Here is a 21,849-nt window from a genome sequence, read left to right on the forward strand (position 1 = left end):
TCTTTTTAGAGGTTCAGTGTCCAGGGAGCTCTTTATGCGACTGAGTGAACACAGGCGCCACGTGGGTGTTTAAGTGTTGGAGTCAAAGTATTTTCCTAATACCAGCTAGAGAGAATCCAGCTGTCAGTGGTTCATTTCTGGTTTGTCCTACTTCCCCACCACGCATTTGCAGACCTAGGACCACAGACTTTGCTATATCATTATAAGAACATCTGATGTCCGTACTAACTTATGATTCACATTCTGTGCCTGGGAACAGCCCCTGTATTTAACCATAATTCCTATACAGAATCCACTGTGGCAATGTATTAAATACATGGTCACAAAACATTAATGATCTGTAGAAGATCATAGTCTTTTAACCACAGTTAATCATGTGTCACATTCACAGCCAGAATCCCCAAGGATTTTTTTTTTAATTGAACAAAACAAGCAATAATGTAAAAGATACACACAAACGTCTTACAAAATTGTGCATGGGGAAACTCCATTCGTTAAACGCCGCTGAAGGTATATTTTGCTAAGTTGTTCCTCCAAGTGTTTTGTTTGAAAAATCTATCCCAGTAGGGCATGGCTATTTATTGGGCGAACAGAAATGAGATCCTTGTTGCAATCAGAAAGTTTAAGTTCATAAAAAGGACCTGTAGAAACACTTAAGTGTTCTCAGGATGTAGTAAAGTTGGAGTGAAATGCGAAACCAAACCAGCTGCAAAAAGTACATACCAGCCATCTCTCTGATGGCTAGCCTGGTACCCAGATGTGCAAAAAGCTTCAGGACACTTAATTTGTCGGCCTCCTCCCATCTTGTGGCATAATCTCACGATGTGTGAATTTCACAAAAGAGTCATACCATTCTGCTAATTAGCTGTAGAGGATTTGCTCATACCCTTCCCAAATATGATCTTTTTAGTCTTTTAAGAGATGCTCACACATTATTCCAACTTGTTGGGCGACGAAGGAGGACTGGTTGTTGCTCATCCAGGAGGAACCTGGAGAACCTAGACGCTGGGCATGCCGAGGAAAGAGATGACTTCCCAAAACACAAGCTTTAAGAACAACTTCTGAATGACTCCACTTCTGATAATGACTAGAGTCTTGCTTGATGCTCTGAAAAATTTGCTCCGTTTGAAAGGCGCCCTGGATAGGACGCAGGGCCGGGCTGCTGCAGAGCGGGCGGGGGGGTCTGATCCTCACCGCGGAGTCGGGGGCTCTGGACCGAAGTGCTGCGGCAGCAGGCGGGCGGCTGCCGGCGGCCGGAGCAGCTCCGGGGAATCAGCGCTCAGCAGCGCCCCCCGGGTGCAGACAAGTCGCGCCCGCAGTTGTGTCGCCAGTTGGCCGGGGACCGGGGGCCGGCATGACCGGCTGCGCCCCACTTCTGACTTTTCGGTGGGACCGGCAGGCAAGAGGGGGCCAGAGGTGCCTCCAGCACCCCCATACGAGGTGAGTTTAATAATTATTGCTGAAATGTAGTGTGATTAATTAGCAGTTGTAAAGGATTATGTGAACATCAATCAGATAAAGTAGTGGAATCAATGAAATCCAGTCTCTGAGATTTAAGGAAAAAGAAACTACGACTGTCATTTTATATTTTAATATCTTCCCTCTTAGTTTATAATTTTGAAACACTTAAAAAATACCAGACCCACGACCCCAAGTGTTTAAAGTATGCTCACTTATGTCCGACTTTGTGACCCCACGGACTGTAGCCTGCCAGGCGCCTTTCTCCATGGGATTCTCCAGGCAAGAATACTGGAGAGGTTTGCCACTTCCTACGCTAGGGGATCTTTTCAACCCAGGGATCGAACCTGGGTCTCTTGCATCTCCTGCAATGGCAGGCGGATTCTTTACCAGTAGCGCCACCTGGCGCTTTTGCAGAGTTGATGCTATTGAACTGTGGTGGTGAAGACTCTTGAGAGTCCCTTGGACTGCAAGGAGATCCAACCAGTCGATCCTAAAGTAAATCAGTCCTGAATGTTCTTTGGAAGGACTGATGCTGCAGCTGAAACTCCAATACTCTGGCCACGCTGACGCATTTGAAAAGACCTGATGCTGGAAAAGACTGAAGGAAGGAGGAGAAGGGGACGACAGAGGATGAGATGCTTGGATGGCATCACCGACTCAATGGACATGGGTTTGGGTAAACTCCGGGAGTTGGTGATGGACAGGGAGGCCTGGTGTGCTGCAATTCATGGGGTCACAAAGAGTTGGACACGACTGAGCGACTGAACTGAACTGAACTGAGCACCACCTGGAAAGCCTGTGTTAAGTGTGAGGAACCCTTTTTAACATAAAGTAGTTAACAGGCCTTTATGCAATAAGTTTATAGCTAGTATCTTTTAATGAGAAAATGCATCAGGAAAAGCTGTATTGACTTATTACTTTACTTGCAGAAACCTGTATTCTATTGGTCATGGACTACACATGGCAGGTGTGGTGAAAAGGTGAGTTCTGGAGTCAAGTGGCTTGGTTTCTAATCCTGCTCCATCGGTTTCTCAGTTCAGTTCAGCCACTCAGTCATGTCCAACTCTTTAAAGACCCCATGGTCTGCAGCACACCAGGCTTCCCTGTCCATCACCAGCTCCTGGAGCTTGCTCAAACTTGTGTCCACTGAGTCAGTGATGCCATCCAACCATCTCATCCTCTGTCGTCCTCTTCTCCTCCTGCCTTCAGACCTCCCCAGCATCAGGGTCTTTTCCAACGAGTCATTTCTTCACACCAGATGAGTTTCAGCTTCAGCATCAGTCCTTCCAATGAATATTTAGGACTTATTTCCTTTAGGAATGACTGGTTGGATCTTCCAGTCCAAGGGACTCTCAAGAGTCTTCTCCAACACCACAGTTCAAAAGCATCAATTCTTCAGCACTCAGCTTTCTTTACGGTCCAACTCTCACATCCATACATGATGTGAGAACACTCCCTCTCAGAAAGGAACAAAGGTAACCTCTCAGGATCTCAGTTTATTCATACTTAAATTGTGGAATAATAGTACTTATCTCAAAGAGTAGGCATGATGGTTTATTGGAATATAAAATGATAAGCCTTTAGAAGTTTAACTGGCATAAAGTATATTGATTTAAAAAATAAAACACATTTGTCTTGGACTCATTTTTTTCCCCATTTATTTTTATTAATTGGAGGCTAATTACTTTACAGTATTGTGGTGGTTTTTGCAATACATTGACATGAATCAGCCATGGATTTACATGTGTTCCCCATCCCGATCCCCTCTCCCGCCTCCCTCTCCATCCCATCCCTCTGGGTCTTCCCAGTGCACCAGCCCTGAGCACTTGTCTCATGCATCCAACCTGGGCTGGTGATCTGTTTCACCCTTGATAGTATACTTGTTTCAATGCTGTTCTCTCTGAATATCCCACCCTCGCCTTCTCCCATAGAGTCTAAAAGTCTGTTCTGTACATCTGTGTCTCTTTTTCTGTTTTGCATATAGGGTTATCGTTACCATTTTTTTAAATCCCATATATATGCGTTAGTATACTGTATTGGTGTTTATTTTTCTGGCTTACTTCGCTCTGTATAATGGGCTCCAGTTTCATCCATCTCATTAGAACTGATTCAAATGAATTCTTTTTAATGGCTAAGTAATATTCCATCATGTATATGTACCACAGCTTCCTTATCCATTCGTCTGCTGATGGGCATCTAGGTTGCTTCCATGTCCTGACTATTATAAACAGTGCTGCAATGAACATTGGGGTGCACGTGTCTCTTTCAGATCTGTTTCCTTGGTGTGTATGCCCAGAAGTGGGATTGCTGGGTCATATGGCAGTTCTATTTTCAGTTTTTTTTAAGGAATCTCCACACTGGTCTCCATAGTGGCTGTACTAGTTTGCATTCCCACCAACAGTATAAGAGGGTTCCCTTTTCTCCACACCCTCTCCAGCATTTATTGCTTGTAGACTTTTGGATAGCAGCCATCCTGACTGGCGTGTAATGGTACCTCATTGAGGTTTTGATTTGCATTTCTCTGATAATGAGTGATGTTGAGCATCTTTTCATGTGTTTTTTAGCCATCTGTATGTCTTCTTTGGAGAAATGTCTGTTTAGATCTTTGGTCCATTTTTTGATTAGGTCATTTCTTTTTCTGGAATTGAGCTGCAGGAGTTGCTTGTATATTTTTGAGATTAATCCTTTGTCTGTTTCTTCATTTGCTATTATTTTATCCCATTCTGAAGGCTGTCTTTTCACCTTGCTTATAGTTTCCTTTGTTATGCAAAAGCTTTTAAGTTTCATTAGGTCCCATTTGTTTATTTTTGCTTTTATTTCCAATATTCTGGGAGGTGGGTCATAGAGGATCTTGCTGTGATTTATGTCGGAGAGTGTTTTGCCTATGTTCTTCTCTAGGAGTTTTATAGTTTCTGGTCTTACATTTAGATCTTTAATCCATTTTGAGTTTATTTTTGTGTGTGGTGTTAGAAAGTGTTCTAGTTTCATTCTTTTACAAGTGGTTGACCAGTTTTCCCGCACTACTTGTTAAAGAGGTTGTCTTTTTTCCATTGTATAGCCTTGCCTCCTTTGTCAAAGACAAGGTGTCTGTAGGTACGTGGATTTATCTCTGGGCTTTCTATTCTGTTCCATTGATATATATTTCTGTCACTGTGCCAGTACCATACTGTCTCGATGACTGTGGCTTTGTAGTAGAGCCTGAAGTCAGGCAGCTTGATTCCTCCAGTTGGACTCATTTTTTTAAGTTGACATGTAAAGTCCAGTGGGCTGGGAAACTTCGATACTGAGATCTGAAGTCCTGGAGGTCAGGGACTGTGTTATTGGCCTGCATCCTCAGTCAACACCTGGTAAATAGTAGATGCCTGAGTGAATGAAATCCGAGGGATTTGGGCTTCAGTGGTAGTTTTGCCATGTGTGCGCAGCTGCCTTAGTCCCTTGACCACTTAACTGTAAAGTGAAAAAGCTTCATAAATTTGTTGTGAAGATAAAGTGAGTTAATGCATTCGAAGTACTTAGTGTCATACCTGGCACCGCAGGCAGTCAGGCTGTGAAACTGAGAGTTTCAGTTGTTAAACAGTCTATGTCAGCCTATTCAACTATCCATCAATGTTATAGCTGGAAACCCCTGCCCAGGAAAGCAGTTTGTAACTTTACTGTTTCCTTACTTTCCCCTCTTCCCTCTCTAAATCAGAAAAATAACTTTCTAAGGCTTCTTTTGACTACTCTGGTGGGAAGACTCTGTTTGATGCCTACCCAAGAGCCATTCCTTTCTCTCTCATTCCCCAGGTTGGTGGAATTAGGGGAGAGACTGAATTTTTGTTCCCAATCCTTCATTCTCTCTCTCTAATTATACATCCATTAACACACCTTTTGGCACATGACTTTATAGCCCTTTCCACTGGGATAGGCAGAGCATATATTCTTGCCTAGTTTGTATTGGACTTGGCCAGGTGATTTGTCTGGCAAATGTAATGTTACTGGACAGGATATGAGCAGATTCTCTAAATGTGTTGGGATGATTTTTACCTGGCTTCTTGTGCACCTATCATTTGCCATGAGAAGAATATACTATGTGGCCAGTACTGCCTGAATAAGAAGATATATGGAGTGGACATGAAAACACATACAGCCTACATTCAAGTCCAGTAGATGCCAGTCAAACCAGCAGAGTCACAAATGACCTGTGTGTGTTAGTCACTCAGTCGTGTCTGACTCTTTGTGACCTCATGGATTATAGCCCACCAGGCTCCTCTGTCCAAAGGATTTCCCAGGCAAGAATCCTGGAGTGGGTTGCCATTTCCTACTCCACACAAATGACCTACTTGCTCATAATTAAGAAACAAAATGCTTGTTCTTGTAAACCACTGGGAATTTGGGGTTGCTTGTTATCAAGCATTATCACAGCAATAGCCAACTAATACAGGCAACAGTCTGCCCAGCTCCAGAGGATGAATCATAATTGATCTAAGCTCATTCTGTTATTCTTTTCAATACAGTTGATTTCCAGATTCTCTTGGAGGTAGGAGTGTCCAAATGACCCAGACTGGCCAAAGAAATTTGCAAAGATGTTTACTGGGGACTTCTGGAAAAACTTTTTCTTCCTTGATAAAAGGCATGGTAGGGACTGGAAGTGGTCTTTCCCTCTTCTTCTTTGTTTGAAAATTCAGTGGGCATCTTGAGACCATAAATTGAAAGACACAACGATGTAAAGCTAACAGCTAAGGATCAAGGTTGCACATGCATGTTCAGTTGTGTCCAACTCTTTGTGACCCCATGAACTGTAACCTGCCAAGCTCCTCTGTCCATGGGATTCTCCAGGCAAGACTATGGGAGTGGGTTACCATGTCCTCCTCCAGGGCATCTTTCTGACCAAGGGATCAAACCCACATCCCTGGTGTCTCCTGCATTGGCAGGTGGTTTCTTTACCACCGCACCACCTGGGAAGACACACAGCTAAGGATGATGGAGCAAATAAAGCCTAGGCTCTTGATGACATGGCTTAGTGGTTGACCAACATCAATGACCACCAATCTCTACATTCTTTAGTTAGATTTTCTGCTTCCCAAGGCACTCTTGGTCTAGTACACTTAAAATAATGTCAGTTTAGTCACCCTAGGCACTGTTTCTCTGAGGTGAGTGATGGAAGAGAAAAGGGAGCTGTGTGATTACAAGTCTCCTCCTCACATGGATTCTAGAAAACTTTCTTTTTTACTAGGTTATTACAACCTTGCCTTTGTCAAAATGTTTCTAATAACAATGAAGTAATTAGCTTATGGGTACCTGTAACCAAAAATGATAGGGACTGATGTCGGTATAGAAAAGCACATCCTGGCCAGTATTGGAGACAGCTGTATCAAATGGCAGTTTCTGAAAAGGAAACCATGCCACATAGTAAGAGGGTCTCTTGGTGGGTTGCTAGGAGTGAGCTGTCAAAGGCGTTCAGGAAACGTGTGATGTGTGTGATTCCACCATCTTCAGTTTGCACTGAGTGTATCCTCAGTGTGAATTTGGCGTTTGTGTGAATTGCTACTAGATGAAGGGGGAAGACTGCCAATGGGGTATTACCTACAAGACTTCTTCTTGGTTGAGATGCATGAAGAGTTAAAAACATGAACCAGGGAACTTGATGCCTACGCAGATCATTCTTCATTCATAGAGATCACTCTCTATGATATTGAAATCTGTTCATTTTGTAAGAGTAGTAAGGTAAATTGTCCTTGTTCATACAGGCAGTTTGAAGTCTTTACAAAGCCGGTCTCAAAGGAAGACATACAACAGAGTGCCTTAGTCAGGAAAAAAAAAATATTCTTGGTGCTGTCGTCCTGCAGAATCTCTCAGTGTTGGGATGAGCATCTGCGAGGAGGGGCGCAGCCTCCCAGCCAGCTAGCAGCATGAAATCAGCCTGTCCGTTTAGCGCTTCCCCTTTAAACTGGCTGTCAGATCTAACCCCCTGGCATGTCCACAGGGAGGGGGAAAGACATATAATGAACTTAGGAGCACAGTAAAAATCCTTGATGACATTTTTCCTTCTTTGGTAGAAAATGCCTTTCTCTGATTTATGTAAGAACTTTGAGGACACATGACATACTAGGCATTCTATGCTCTTTACTACTGACTGTGGGGGTAATTGCTTCCAGTACTTGCAAGATCCCGATATTAAGAGCATCTGGAATATGTTCAGAGAGTAGTAGAAACAAGGGCAACCAGCCATCATAAATTGGACACTGAATTTTGGAAACCTGAGTCCTTCAGCAAAAAGTTTGGTGACCAGGAAGTAGATCTACTAAATTGTAGGACTGTTTGAGTTGCTATAACAAAATACCATAGACTGGATAGCTTAAAAATAACAAACATTTATTTCTCACAGTTCTGGAAGGTGGGCAGTTCGAGGTCAAGGCGCCAGTAGATTTGGTATCTGGTGAGGGCCACCTCCTGGTTCATAGGTGGCTGTCTTCATGTGTCCTCATGTGATGGAAGAGGGTTGTAGAACTCTCTGGGGTCTCTTTTATAAGGACACTAATCCCATTCACAAGGGCTCTGCCTTCAAACCTAAGGCCCCGCCTCCAAATACCATCACATTTGGGGATTAGGTTTCAACATACAAATTTTGGGAGGACACAAACATTCAGTCTGTACCAAGGAACAATGAAATCATCACAGAAGCCACAGTAGGATACTTCTGGAATGGATTTGAAGATTTTCCAAATCTCTTGGAAAATGAAAAAGAATTAATGATGTTGATACTTAAGGACTGGCTATCAGGGGAGTTCAGAGATACCATGTCCTCCAGGTTTGATGATCAAACCAAAGCCAGCATCCCATTACTTGAGTATGCAGGGTGAGATGACAATTGAATTTTGTCTCTCTGTTGCCTAACTACTTTATTTGGTCAGACTGAGGTCCCATAATGGGGTCCATAATGCGTATGGATTAAAACTCCAGAAGATTAAAAATGTGGAGCAATGTCTTTACTGAGACATCAGATACAGCTAATGTTCTGAGGTCTATGTGGGAATTCTTAAAGGACAGTGTGACCAAGAAGTGCTTAAAGTTGTGCAAGATGGAAATTCTCAAGAACTCACAATAAAGCAATTTATTGGAAGAGAAGCCAGGAGCCTTTTGGCCAATATATGTTAATGAAGACACGAAGAAGATATGAAGATTTTTTTATAAGGCATCAGAAGAGAATGTTCAAGAAAACCCTGCAGCCATGATCCTATCAGTGATTAGAGCTGGTATTTAGATTGATCACTAAGAAAATATCTTCATAAAGAATATGGAATTCAAGGCTGGGCTATCATACAGTTTATACAGTTTCTAGAGATGTGGCATTTATCCCAACTGGAATTCCATGTAAGGTTCGTAATTTACATAGTCACATCAAAGTGTTTGAAGATTTTGTTTCTCCAGAGCATGTTAATGCTTCTGGCTGACTCAGGAATTCTTGTATCTGTCACAAACTTATACTAATCATGAAGATAAATTAGTGTGAAGAATGTTATTTACCACAGAGTGAAAGATGCACTTGCTATCCTGAAGACCAGAAAATCCAGTTTGGACAAACTCTAAGGGTCCCAGAGATGCCTTAACTCCTGCACAGTGAAGATAAACCCCTCAGGCGGGATTTCCCTGGACCTTGAAAGTCATGTTACTTCATCCTTTTTAAAACCTACCCAACTTTTGAGGAATACATTGACCCACCCTTTCTAACATATTTCTAGTGTCTATAGACACTAAATGTATATATGTAATTTCTATTTAAAGAGCATGCATTCTTAAACTATGACAAAGTTTTTACTAAGTACACTAAGTACTTAGTATAAAGCTTTTACTAAGCTGTAAAAACAAAACTTACCAGCTTGGGAGCACTATATTTGGACTGTGTTTTGCTTTGTATCTCTCTGATTACTCCCTCCTCTGTCCTTTAGAATTCAGAAGAGCAGTGGAAAAAATGAACAGTGAGGATGCAGTTATTGTATCACATAGGATCGGCATTATATAGCAGAAATGAACTAATTATTGGAGTTAATCATCATTATTTAATGAAGTTTTTTTACTTAAGCTTTGATAATTTTAAGTGCTAAGCATTTGCATTATTCATATAATTTTAAAAATTATACAGGAAATCTTTGCTTAAAAAAAGTGATGCAGCATTAGAACATGTAAAGCATAAGCTAAGGGAGAAGTAGATGAATCCATTATCATAATTGGAGATTTCAGTTTCCCTCTATCAGAATGGACAGATCCAAAAGGCAAAAAAGCAGTAAGGACATAGTTGACCTCAGTTGAACTATAGCTGAACCACCAATCAACTGGATATAATAACATCTACAGACCACTTCATACAACAATAGTAAAATGTACAGGAACTTCCCTGATGGTTCAGCGGTAAAACTGTGCTCCCAATGCAGGGATCCTGGGCCTGGTCAAGGAACTAGATCCCACATGCCACAACTGAAGATCCTGAATGTGACAATTAAGACCCAGCACAGCCAAAACAAACAAACAAACAAACAAACAAACAAAAAAACCCCACAAAAAACAAAATAAAAAAAACAACAACCCATAAAATATGCATTTTTCTCAATCTCACAGGGAACATTCACCAAGACCACATTCTGAAATACAACTTAACAAATTTAAGAGAACAGAAATAATGAAATGTCTGCTCTTTGACTATGGTGGAATCTACTAGAAATCAAGAAAAAAAATGGTAATTGAAAATTTCCAAAATATGCTATGATTAGGCAACACTTCTAAATAACATGTTAGTCAAAGAAGATATCTCACAAGAATTTAAAAAACACTTTCAACTGAATAAAAATTAAAATGCAACTTATGTGAGATACAGTGAAAGCAGTGCTTAGAGGAAAATTTATAGCATTGAATGCACATACTAGAAAAGAGGAAATTTCTATCATCAATAATCTAAGTTTCTACCTGAGAAAACCAGAAAAAGAAGAGTGAATTAAATTACTAAGCAGAAGAAAAGAAATAATAAAAATTAGAGCAGGCATCAATGAAATTAAAAGAAGTTACTATGGAAAACTGGAGGTTTCTCAAAATATTAAAAATACAACTACCATATGATCTAGCAATTCCGGTTCTCGATATTTATCTGAAGAAAACAAAAACACCACTTTGGAAAGACATATGCACCCCTCTGTTCATTGCAGCATTATTTACAATAGCCAAGATATGGAAGCAACCTAAGCACCAGTTAATAGCATATATATATATGCTATATATATATATATATATATAATATTACTCAGCCATAAAAAAAAGAATGAAATCTTACCATTTGTAACAAAATGGATGGACGCCAAGGGGTATTATACTAAGTGAAATAAGTCAGCCAGATAAAGACAAATACTGAATGATTTCACTTACATGTGGAATCTAAAACACAAACATGGCAAAACTGAAAGAATCATACACACAGAGACAAATAGCTGGTAGCTGGAGGGAAAGGGAGTGGGGAAATGAGAGAAACAGGTGAGAGAGATAAAGAGGCACAAACTTCCAGCTACCAGATAAATGAGTCTTAGGTGTGAAATGTACACTGTGGGGAATACAGTCAATAATAATGTCACACCTTCGTGTGACAGATGGTAACTGTCACACTTATAGACTTATTGTGGCAATCATTTTGAAATGTATAAAAATACTGAATTACCACATTGTACACCAGAAACTAACATAGTGTTGTTTAGTTAGTATTCAAAACAAATCAACTATACCCCAATGATATTAAAATTTTAAAAATTATGAACAAACTCATCAAAAGAAGATCAGATTTGTGGTTGCAGGGGAAGGGGGAGAGGGAATTAGATGAAGATAGTTAAAAGGTACAAACTCCTATTGTAAGATAAATAAGGACAACGGATATAATGTATAACATAATAAAGTTAGTACTGCTCTATGTTATATATGAAAATTGTTACGAGTAAGTTCTAAGAGTTCCATCACAAGGATAAAACCTTTTCAATTTCTTTAGTTTTTTCTATCTGTATGAGATGATGGATATTTACTAAACTTATTGTGATAATCATTTCATGATGTACATAAGTGGATCATTATGCAGTATGCCTTAAATTTATACAGTGCTGGATGTCAATTATAGCTCCAAAAGATCCGAAAACAGAGCAAAAATAAATGAAATTAAAAACAGGAGATCAATAGAGAAAGTCAGTAAAACCAAAAGCTGTTTCTTTGAAAATATGAATAAAATTGATAAGTGTCTAGCCAGGTTAAGAAAAAGAGCACACAAATTACTAACATCAGAAATGAAAGAAGAGACATCACTATACATCCCATGATCCTTAAAGGGATAATCAAGGAATACTATGCAACTCTATATGGCAACCCACTCCAGCACTCTTGCCTGGAGAATCTCATGGATGGAGGAGCCTGGTGGGCTGCAGTCCATGGGGTCGGTAAGAGTCGGACACGACTGAGCGACTTCACTTTCACGCATTGGAGAAGGAAATGGCAACCCACTCCAGTGTTCTTGCCTGGAGAATCCCAGGGACAGGGGAGCCTGGTGGGCTGCCGTCTATGGGGTCGCACAGAGTCAGACACGACTGAAGCGACTTAGCAGCAGCAGCAGCATACAACTCTATGCCCTTAAATTTGATAACCCAGATGAAGTGGACCAATTTTTTGACAGACATATTCTGCTAAAACTCACACAAGAAATACAAAATCTGAATAGACCTATATCTATTAAAGAAAGTGAATCAATAATTAATAACCTTCTAAAATGGAAAGCACCAAGCTCAAATGAGTCAACTGGTGAATTCTACCAAACATTTAAGGAAGAAATTATACAAGTTGCTTTTAATTTCTTTCAAAGGAGAGAAATAGTGGGAATATGAGGAAATACTTCTTAACTCATTCTATGAAGTCAGCATTACCAACACTACATCAGACAAGACATTATAGGAAAAGAAATCTATGGACTGATGTCTGTCATGAACATGGATGTAGAAATCCTAAAAAAAAAAAAAAAAAAGAAATGAGCAAATCAGATTCAATAACATACAGTTGTGCTATAATATCCACCAGGGATTTATTCTAGGACCCACTGCAGATACCAAAATCTATGGATCTTCAAGTTCCTTGTATAAAATTCTGTAGCATCTGCAGATACCCTACATGAATCTTTTTGTATATTTTAAATCATCTCTAGATTACTTATAATACCTAATAAATGTAAATGCCATGTAAATAGTTGTAAATACAGTGCAAATGCTAAGTAAAGAGTTGCTGAGACAGAAAAAGAGACACAGATGTATAGAGCAAACTTTTGGACTCTGCGGGAGAAAGCGAGGGTGGGTTGATCTGAGAGAATAGTATTGAAACATGTATATATCAATTGCGAAACAGATTGCCAGTCCAGGTTGGATGCATGAGACAAGTGCTCAGGGCTGGTGCACTGGGAAGACCCAGAGGGATGGGATGGGGAGGGAGGTGGAGGGGGGTTCAGGATGGGGAACACATGTAAATCCATGGCTGATTCATATCAGTGTACGGCAAAAACCACTACAATATTGTAAAGTAATTAACCTCCAACTAATATAAATAAATGAAAAAAAAAACTACAAAAGATAAAAAGGAGCCGGCAGCCAGGTACCAAGTTAAAAAAAAAAAAAAAAAAGAGTTGCTGATGCCCAGAAGATTCAAGTTTTGCTTTTTGGAGCTTTCTGTATTTTTTTCTAATATTTTTGATGCCAGGGTTGTTTGAATCTGTGGATATGAAACCCATGGATATGGAGGACCAACTATTTAAATGTACTATACACCACCACCAAGTGGAATTTGTCCAACATATGCAAGACTGGTTCAACATTTAAATATTGACTAATATTACTCTATCACTAAAAGAGAACAATCTAATGATCATATCAATAGATGGAAAAGCTTTTGACAAAATCCAACACTCATTCATGATAAAAACACTCAGTAAACTATGAGTAGGGGGACCTTCCCCAACTTGATAAAGAATATCTACAAAAACAACCAACCAACAAATAAACAAACAAATAAACAAAAAATACAGCTAACAGCATACTTAATGCTGAGAAAATTGATGCTTTCTCACTAAGATTAGATATAAGGTAAGGCTTATATCTGACCACTCCTTTTCCATCATAAAGTAGTTATTCAAATTATAAAAGAATTCCTAAAACTCAACAGTAAGAAAATAGTTTGATTGAAAAATGAGTGAAAGACCTTAATAGACACCTCACAAAGAAATACAGATGGTGAATATGCATGTGAAAAGATGCTTCGCACCATAAGTCATCAGGGAAATGCAAATTGAAACAACAGTGTGATACCTCGGCACTCCTATTATAATAGCCAAAATCCAGAATACTGACAACTTTAAGTGTTGCCTAGGATGTGGAACTTACTGGTGGGAATGCAAAACTATTTTGGAAGTCAGTTTGATAGTTTCTTATAAAACAAAACATTCTTTTACAATATAATCCAGCAAACACACTCCTTGGTATTTACCCACAAGAATTGAAAACTCACACGAAAACCTGCACATAGATGTTTACAGTAGCCTTACTCATAACTGCCAGATCTGGAAGCAACCAAGATGCCTTTAGAAGGTGGATGGTAAATAACCTGTGTTATAGTAAGACAATAGCATATTATTCAATGCTATAAAGGAATGAGCTATGAAGCTATTACACGGAGGAAGCTTAAATGCATATTACTAAGTGGAAGAAGATAATCAGAAAAGGCTGTATAATGTGACTCCAACTATGACACAAAACTATGTAGACAGTAAAAAGATAGGTGGTTGCCAGGAATTGTCGGGAGAGGAATTAAAAATAAAGTGATGTCATCTTAGATTACCATGCACTCTACTATCCCACTTACTGCTGCACTTTCCAGTATTTGACTTATGCCATATGGTAACATGTAGGACTTCAGCAAATTCTTCCACAACTTCTTAAACTGGTCTAGTTTAAGAATTTTTAACATTTTCATGTCATTAGAACTTGGATGAGATATACTGTAACTATTGCATTAATTAACATTATAATATTTTAAACATTATTAATTACTTACCTAGAATTAAATAGAATTCACTTTGTGAAAAGGATTCATGTTTTGTAATCAAAGATCTGAATCAGAATTTGATTTCCATTTTTTATTCATCACTTTGGTCAAGAAACTTCACTTCTTCTGGGCTATACGAATCACTCTTCTGACTGATTTTTATGGAGATGAATGAGCTGTTCTATGGGCGTTGCATTTTGTGAACTGCAGAGGGGTCTGGATAGATAAGTTTCTATTGATAGTACAGGTCTTCAGGACCACTGTGTGCAGTGACAGTGAGGCAGCAATTTTCATGTGGTTGATCCGAGGTAAAATATCTGGTTAGAATCTTTTCTTGCTCTTTGACAGTTAGCCTGCCTGTTTGTGATATTGATGGATCTGCTCTGAAACTGTGTAAGCAGTAGTTTCCAGTCCCATTGGCCTGTAATAACTTGACCGCATGCAACATTGCAAATTAGGAACTATATCTTACCTTTTCACAAAGTATAAATTCAAAAGTTTATTGGATAAAATTAATTTTTTGAACATCAGAAATTTCTAGGCACTCTTGGGTTAGAACATGGTGGGTGTTTACAGGGAGATAACGGTTCTCTGGCTTTCATGGTGCCTGCAAAAAAGTTCGAGCCTCCTGGCGCTCTTCACAGATCATGAGAATTGGATCTGGATCCACTTGTCTGGGTAATTGATTTGATCTGAAGTGATAATACAATTTCTCTTATGTCCCTAAGAGAGCTGAATTGTTACAACACAGACTAGGCCCCTAGGTTGAGCCCCAGGGTTCTGGGATGACCAGTAGCAGTGCTATATCCTTTGGTTTGCAGTCCAGACCTTGGAGACGTCTCTAGCTCATAAATGGGGTTATATGGCTCCTGGAGTTTTTAGTCACATCAGGAGCAAGGACTCGGACATATTTCTAAAGAGACTATTTCAGGAAGGGAGGGGGACAGGTACTTCCTTTTTTCTTCTTTTTTTTTTTTTAGTAAGCAAAAGAGAAAAACCGCTGTTCGTCTTCACTCCCTTACAGAGTGATCAGCTACTTGTGTGAGACACCTGACCTGGCTCTTACTGCAATACCCTAGGGGGAGGGGGCAGTGTATTTCTTATATGAACACTGATCCAGAATGCCTCATGTTCATATTCAGGATAAAATTGATAAAGATAAATATTGAAAACCTCAATGGTTTTGCCGTAGTTATAAACTGATCTGCTGAGTTTCTAACCCAGCTCACGGATGGTAAAGATACCCCCTGGACTGTAGATGTCTCTTCATTCCTCCTTTTAAAACATGCTTCCCAGGTGGCGCTAGTGGTAAACAACCCTCCTGCCAATGTAGGAGATATAAGAGATGTGGGTTCGGTCCCTGGGTTGGGAAGATCCCCTGAAGGAGGGCGTGGCAACCCACTCCAGTATTCTTGCCTGGAGAATTCCATGGACAGAGGAGCCTGGCGGGCTACCATCCGTGGGATTGCAAGAGTTGGACATCACTGAAGTGACTTCAGTTCAGTTCAGTTGCTCAGTTGTGTCCGACTCTGTGACCCCATGAATCGCAGCATGCCAGGCCTCCCTGTCCATCACCAACTCCTGGAGTTTACTCAAACTCTTGTCCATTGAGTCGGTGATGCCATCGAACCATCTCATCCTCTGTCGTCGCCTTCTCCTCCAGCCCTCAGTCTTTCCCAGCATCAAGCACACACAAACACACACACACACGCATGGCTAGAAACTTTATTTAGGAAGAAACTTAAGAGTTTGGGGCAGGGCCTAAGTAGACGCTTACAGTGAATGGGAAGTGAAAGGCTGGAGGGGCTGAAGCCCAGCCGGGACTTGGGGGAAGGGGTAGAAGACCCTACTCTCCAAGGGCACATTGACAGACTGGAGGGGACACAGGAGCCAGAGGTCAGAGGTCCTGGAGGTGAAGGCTCTTTGGTAACTTACCTGCTGAAGTTCCAGGAGTCATGCCTCTGGATGGGAGTGGGGTGTTCCAGAGGTTGAGAGGGAGGTGGGTGTGGGAGTCTCCTCCCCCAGTCGCAGCTACTCCTCTCAGAGAGACTGTTTTGTCAGGACAGAAAGCTGCCTTTCGTGGTGGGTCCTCAGCTTCAGCTCTGCCGCCGAGGGGAGGGTGTGAGCAGGAGCTCCAACTTCCAGGAGGTGGAGGGGGGATGAAGACGTAGAAACCTCAGAGTATTGCTTCTGGCTCCGGCATCCAAGGATGGGAACGCCGGCAGCACAGCCCAGAGTGGGGTCAGAGTCAGCCTCACAGAGACGAGCATCACTCTCTCTCTGACGACTCCAGTTGAACAAGCCTCCATTGTTGAGAGTCTTCAGTCTTCTGTTCTGCTCAGAGAGAATTCTTAGTTGGATGTTCAGAGGCTCCTGAAGCGGTACCGGAAGGGGCAGAGCAAGGCTCCGGGTAAGGGCTGGAGCTCTGGAGCCCTCAGAGCTGCAATGAGAGCTCAGCAGCCTCCTACCTTCACTTAGCAAAGGGCCAGGGGCGGGGATGGCCCAGCCCACATGCCTGTCAATGTCAGGGATGATGTGGGCTGTCCAGCGGATGCCGATTAGGGTCAGGACTGGGATGAAAAAGATAATCCCAGAGGTGAGGCCCAGGAGGACCGTAGACTGCTTGTCTGCTATGAAGGTGTTATACCTGGCCCCAGTATACCTGGCAGATGAGCAGGCTCAGGAGAGCCACAAGGAAGATGGTGATGCAAAGGGGTGCAGGCAGCCTTGCACTGTCTCTGACTCCTGCTCCGTACACAGAGGACATCAATGGCCCCTCCTGTACCAGCTGGGTCAGCAATGATTCTGTTCCTTCCACAGGGGCACAGCGTCCAAGCATTCACCCAGCTGAACAACGTCAGGACAATTGATGCCCTGGGTTTGCCAGTCCACTGAAGCTATGGTGACGTTGGGCAGAGGTGCAAAGGAGACCAAAGAGCCTCCAGTGGGTGGGGAGGCGGGCAGAAGTGGGGATTGCTAGACCACGATACAACGATGGAGGAGGAACAGAGGCCCCAGCTCTGACCCAGCGTCACAAGAAGGAATACACCTCATACAGGAGGTGCTAAATTTGCAGGAGGCCCCAGGGTGGTAGTGAGGAAACCCACTTGCTGGCTTTGGGGGCCATAGTAGTTCTTAAGAGAGCAGGTCCTGGAGCCAAATGGAGCTTAATATCCACTCTGCCACTTACTAGTACTATGGACTTGGGCAATTCCACTTTCCTGGATCTTAGTATCCTACTAAGATCCATAGAGTCCTACTCTGAAAATTAGAGATAACAAGACTGCATTTTAACATGCAACTAACATGCTAAGGCATGGACTAAATGGCACGTGGTGAGCCCTAAAAACATGTCAGCTATTCCCATCATTATACCTCTGAAGTCCCTAAGACAGAGAGGTGGAATTCTCAATGTGATTCGATGCTTTATGTTTGACCCTCCCTCTGCCGTTCTGCACCTTGCACCCTCCCAACTCCATCAGCATGCACGTGCACATGTGTCTGGACTAGAGCCCTGGGAGGGCAGGGCCAGGAGTGCATCTCTGTGGCTTGTACGGAGGTGTATTTGTTGAATTGTGACTCCTTTTAATTGTATAGAGAATTCTGCACACCATTTGTCTGTTAGTATATTCAACAATGAATTATTGCTATCAACTCATGGGTGCTTAGGCCTGCAGTTATGTCTGACTCTGTGACCACATGGACTGCAGCCCTCCAGGCTCCTCTGTCCATGGGGATTCTCCAGGCAAGAATACTGGAGTGGGTTGCCATGCCTCCTCCAGGGGATCTTCCCAATCCAGGGATCAAACCCAGGTCTCCCACACTGCAGGTGAATTCTTTACTGACTGAGCCACAAGGGAAGCCCAAGAACACTGGAGTGGGTAGCCTGTCCCTTCTCCAGGGGATCATCCCAATGCAGGAATCGAACTGGGGTCTCCTGCATTGCAGGCAGATTCTTTACCAGTTGAGCTACCAGGGAAGTCTACCAAGGTATTACCATCTTAATTGCAGAAGATTTTATGTAGCATTCTTGTAATCAGGGACTCTCAGGGCTAGAAGGTATGTCAGTGATGACAGTCTTCTCCTGCCTCACTGATGAGTAAATAGATGCTTATGCAAGTTTAATATTTTGTCACTGCAAATTGTTTATTAAAACAAAGTGATGCACAGTGAAAAAATCCTATTAAACTTTTTAGTGGGAGTAGGATGTGACAAGGAAGTTGTAGGGACAGATGGAGACAGCAGAGCCAGTTGTGACTGAGTTGAGGGTTGAGTTATGCTTTCTTTGCCCTTCGAGAGCTGCTCGCAGGGGAGAGGCTATAGCATCCTGAATGGGAAGTACAGGTCTATAGTGACAGGCATATAGATTACTCCTGCTGGAGATCTTCCAAATGACGCAGAGATATTCAGGGTGGCTGAAGTTCCCACTAAAAGTTGGAAGTGTTAAGAGACTGAGGTAAAATGTAAAATGGTGATTTATTGTCCTTGGTTCGAGATATTCCCAATTATTGGACATACCAATAAAGATGCACTTTCTGGGTAGTTTAGCTTTAAGAGCCAATCATATCCCCATGATCCTTTATTTAAGTGGCATGAACATATCAGTATATTTTGTGGTGTTCATTATTTCCTTTAAGTTGGATTATATAGTCAATAGGATATTTTCTATCTAGGTTATGAATTGGGGGGATGAGAAGAGTTTTACATAGGTCGGACACTCCAAAGGGATAGAGTGGAATGGATTTAGGCATATTCAGTTAGCAGGAGTTCCAAAGATCTTCCAGGTTATGTGCCTAAAGATAAAGCAGAAATGTAGAACAGATTGTGTCATGGAAGGAGAACCACGTGAGTGGGGGTGCTTCATGACCCTGCAGGAAAAATGGGAAAGGTCAAGATCTCAGAAGTCAACTTGGAGGATGACATCTGGTCCTAATGTGATAGAATAGGAGAGCAAGATAAATGCCAAGGAGGCCAAAGGAGCAGAGAGTAAAGTGAATAACCAAAGGGTGGTGTTGTCAGAGCTGAAGCGAGATAAATTGCTTAAGAGGAAATGGTGGCACGCTATGGGCTGTAAAACTCCAGGAGGACAGAATGAACTCTTTAATTAAGAGACTTACCAAGTGAAGAATCTCAGTGGTTCTGTAGACAAACTAAAGATAGCTGAACAGAGCTGTAAAGATTTGGTCCTGCAATAACAGAAACAGCAGAAGTAGAAAATTTATATAATTTTTAACTTTTTTTGTATTATCATTTTGAAAGCTTTCAACTTATGAAAAATTTGCAAGAAAAATAAACTGAGTATCCTTATACTCTTTACTAGACTTACACAATGGTTAACATTTTACTAGATTTGCCCCTGTCTATCACATACACACCTTTTTTTTCCCCCCTGAACTGCTTACATTATCTGTGAATTTTAAATTGTCTATATCACACTTCACGCCTGAATATTCATCATCTGTTTCTCAAGAACAAGGGCATGGCTATGTGACAATTCACTTACCACTTTCAGGAACTGTAACATGGATATAATTCCATGTCTAAAATTTGCATATATTCCAATTTCCCCAGGTGTTCCCAAAATGTCCTTTGTATGTTTTTCTCCAGTTCAGGATCTGGCCAAGGGGCAGACGTTGCATTTATTTATGTCTGCTTTGAAAGTGAAAGTGTTAGTCGCTCAGTCGTGTCCAACTCTTTGTTACTCCATGGTAGCCCGCCAGGCTCTTCTGTCCATGGAATTCTCCAGGCGAGAATACTTGGAGTGGGTAGCCATTTCCTTCTCCAGGGGATCTTCGTGACCCAGGATCAAACCCAGGTCTCCCGCATTGCAGGCAGATTCTTTGTCGTTTGAGCTACGTCTGCTTCAGTCTCCTTTAATCTGCAGGAGGTCCCTATCTTCTGGGATCCTGAGTTCAGCTGTCCTGCAGAAGCTCTGCCTGTTTTCTCATAACTGGATTTAGGTTAAACTGTTTTTGTTGGAGTACCGCATAGGTGGCATGGTGGACAGCAAGCTTTGCAGTAAGTCATGGGGCACCACAAAGTCCTGTAAGCCTGCTGTGATTCTGCTTGCATCTTGAGTATGTTTTGAAGAGAACAAATGGGACGATTCTTCAGTGAACCAGGGCCGTGTTGACAGTTGTGCTACCCCTCCGTGACATAAACTGCATTCATCTTAAAGTCCTACCTTACTCTGTGTTCCATATAGCATTTCAGGAATCGGAGGGCTGGCTTCTGCTACTGATTACCAGTTCTTTTTATTCTAGAGCTTATACTTTGCACTTTTGTTTTCTTAAAGGAATGGATTTGAAAAACAGATACATTTGGCAATGTACATGTCAAGTGTTAACCTCAAGTGAGATGTACTCTTGATGTAATTTATCCTTCAAGTGAAACTGAAATCCTTTTGTTGTTCAAGGTGATACATTTTAAGTAGTGTGGCTAAATATACCAACTGGTTTGCTCAGTTTTTATACAACAATTTGTATTTTTATGAAGAACTTATCATTCAGTTCAGTTCAGTCCAGTTCAGTCTTTCAGTCATGTCTGACTCTTTGCGACCCCATGAACTGCAGCACGCCAGGCCTCCCTGTCCATCACCAACTCCCAGAGTCTACCCAAACTCATATCCATTGAGTCGGTGATACCATCCAACCATCTCATCCTCTGTCGTCCCCTTCTCCTCCTGGCCTCAATCTTTCCCAGCATCAGGGTCTTTTCAGATGAGTCAGCTCTTCACATCAGGTGGCCAAAGTATTGGGGTTTCAGCTTCAACATCAGTCCTTCCAGTGAATATTCAGGACTGATTTCCTTTAGGATGGACTGGCTGGATCTCCTTGAAGTCCAAGGGACTCTCAAGAGTCTCCTCTAGCACCACAGTTCAAAAGCATCAATTCTTCAGTGCTCAGCTTTCTTTAAAGTTCAGCTCTCTAATCAATGAATACAGTCAAGTTGCAGGATATAAAATTAACACACAGAAATCTCTTGCATTCCTATACACTAACAGTGAGAAAACAGAAAGAGAAATTAAGGAAACAATACCATTCACCATTGCAACAAAAAGAATAAAATACTTAGGAGTATATCTACCTAAAAAAACAAAAGACCTATACATAGAAAACTATAAAACACTGATGAAAGAAATCAAAGAGGACACAAACAGATGGAGAAATATACCGTGTTCATGGATTGGAAGAATCAATATTGTCAAAATGGCTATACTACCCAAAGTAATCTATAGATTCAATGCAATCCCTATCAAACTACCAACGGTATTTTTCACAGAACTAGAACAAATAATTTCACAATTTG

General features: G+C 41.4%; 1 long non-coding RNA gene and 1 pseudogene across 1 annotated transcript; one reads left to right on the top strand and one right to left on the bottom strand.

Moving 5' to 3' along the window:
- LOC110123076 (lysine-specific demethylase 3A-like) overlaps positions 1–9,150 on the top strand; it is a 34,947-nt pseudogene extending 25,797 nt beyond the window's left edge.
- A 7,104-nt stretch (positions 9,151–16,254) lies between these two features.
- LOC139038022 (uncharacterized) lies at positions 16,255–21,597 on the bottom strand. The gene is made up of 3 exons (XR_011490921.1): positions 20,045–21,597; positions 19,659–19,727; positions 16,255–16,914 (listed from the first exon to the last, which is right to left on the bottom strand). It is a non-coding gene; the product is annotated as an uncharacterized lncRNA (long non-coding RNA).
- Between the last annotated feature and the right edge of the window lie 252 nt (positions 21,598–21,849).

The sequence above is a fragment of the Odocoileus virginianus genome, chromosome 13 (genome assembly GCF_023699985.2).
Source record: "Odocoileus virginianus isolate 20LAN1187 ecotype Illinois chromosome 13, Ovbor_1.2, whole genome shotgun sequence".
In the NCBI taxonomy this organism is placed as follows: Eukaryota; Metazoa; Chordata; class Mammalia; order Artiodactyla; family Cervidae; genus Odocoileus; species Odocoileus virginianus.